General features: G+C 32.0%; 1 pseudogene; it reads left to right on the top strand.

Annotated features, from left to right (window-relative positions):
• The first annotated feature begins 1,712 nt into the window (after window positions 1-1,712).
• Window positions 1,713-1,831, top strand: LOC111735076 (annotated as a pseudogene).
• The last annotated feature ends 96 nt before the right edge of the window (window positions 1,832-1,927 follow it).

Here is a 1,927-nt window from a genome sequence, read left to right as displayed (position 1 = left end):
CATAACATGCATTACACATATGCATTATACATAATGGCATAATCATAGCTATGATGATGATTTTTAATAACCCCAATCTAATTACTTATATTGATGAATGTCTCATGCTATTATAAGTGTCTTGAGAATAAAGGAATATTGTCTACCTTTTATAACACCGCAGTGCCTATTACAGTGCTGGAGACACCACTGGGGTAATCAACAGTCCTAAATTCCACTTCCTTTAAGAGAACCATCAAGATACGAATAGGTGATATTGGATAGAGGCTCAGATTACTTGATTTCTCAATGTATTCATAAAAAAGCTGAATATGGGCTCTATGGCTCAGTTTCTAGCCCTTAAAAATCTAGTGTGAAACTAGCTAAAGCAGAAAGATAAATTATCAGAAACAAAAATTTCCCTTGACTCAGCACTGTTTCCTGAGTATTCTACCTTTCATAAATCTAAAAAGTTGTCTTGTTTTGACTCTAAGCTTGGCATTGTATCAGTAGAGACTAGATCAAAAAGTTCTTTAAGTTTTTAGGAAATGAATCTAAAGTGAACATAAAATTATTCAATTTTAATACCATGGTTTTAACGAAATAGCTTAATATTTAAATGACTAGAAGTGGTAAGTGTTGTCTATCAGTTTATGACAATATATTTTCAGAAGGTGGGTTAATCGTTCTGGGTTTCAGAAAGATACCATAGTATATAATGGATCCAGGATTCACTCCAACTTTTCATCACTGCCCTGTTACTCAAAATGTACCCGTAAAGTGTCATTTGTTTGAAATATGTTTCTAGCTCCTCTTCCCCTAAATTTCTCCTATTTTTCAGACTCAAGAAAAGTCGCAAACCTCCTTAAAGCTTTCCTTGAATCTAAAGCCCACAGTCAACTTTGTATCATTTATTCTTTCACTAATCAAGTATTTGTAAAGTGTTTATTATATGCTCATCATTGTTCTAGGTTCTAGATATTCAGTTGTAAAAAGACAAAGTCAATACTCTCATGGACCATTCAGTCCGATATAAAGATAGCTACTAAGCAATTTAACAACAACTACATATATATATGTATACACACTACTAAGCAATTTAACAACAACTACACATATATATATATATGTATACATACACATATATGTATGTGTGTGTGTGTGTGTATATATATATCATGATTTTAATTGTATTATTTCAAAAAATGAGAAATAAACGTTGCTCTCATAGCCTTACACAAAAATTTTAGAAGACTTTTGTCTACATTGTAGACATAGTCAACTGTGAAACTTTTATCTTACAGTACTTATGACATATTTAATCACAGTACTACAAGAACTCTGAATTTCATACAATTTCACTATTTTGTGAAAAATCAAATAAACTCATGCCAGATGATCCTAAACAGCTAATGGCAGTTCTAGACTTAAGTCTAAGAGATTTTGAAATCTACTAATTTATCGAAGACATTTTTCTTTTAAGAGAATAATCACTCTTTGCCTTTAAATCTGAAAGCTAAGGATTTCCTCTTAAAAAATGTTTAGTTACATTTCTAAATCAATCAACAGTTTTTCTGGGAGTAGTCACTGTACTCTACTTGGTTTGATGAAACTATCTGCTTCAATATTGTAGAAAGTGTTTATATTAAATGTGACTTGTTGGTTTTATTTCTGGGTTATTTTAGCAAGATAATTGTTAAGATCTTTCTTTAATTATAAAATATCCAGTTTAAGTCTATGGTCATGCTTCCCTGAGCAAGCCCAATCTCGTTTGATCTTGGAAGCTAAGCAGGGTAGGGCCTGGTTAGTACTTGGATGGGAGACCACCTAGGAAGACCAGGTGCTGTAGGTGTAAAAAAATAAAAAATAAAAGATAGTAAGCTGACAAGTTCCTTGCAATCTGTGAGGTCGACCAAGGGTTGCTTTGCCTAAAAAATAAAATAAAATA

This window comes from Pteropus vampyrus, unplaced genomic scaffold (genome assembly GCF_000151845.1).
Source record: "Pteropus vampyrus isolate Shadow unplaced genomic scaffold, Pvam_2.0 Scaffold13886, whole genome shotgun sequence".
In the NCBI taxonomy this organism is placed as follows: Eukaryota; Metazoa; Chordata; class Mammalia; order Chiroptera; family Pteropodidae; genus Pteropus; species Pteropus vampyrus.
The sequence above is the reverse complement of the archived record's forward strand: the minus strand, read 5'-3'. Positions and strand labels throughout refer to the sequence as shown.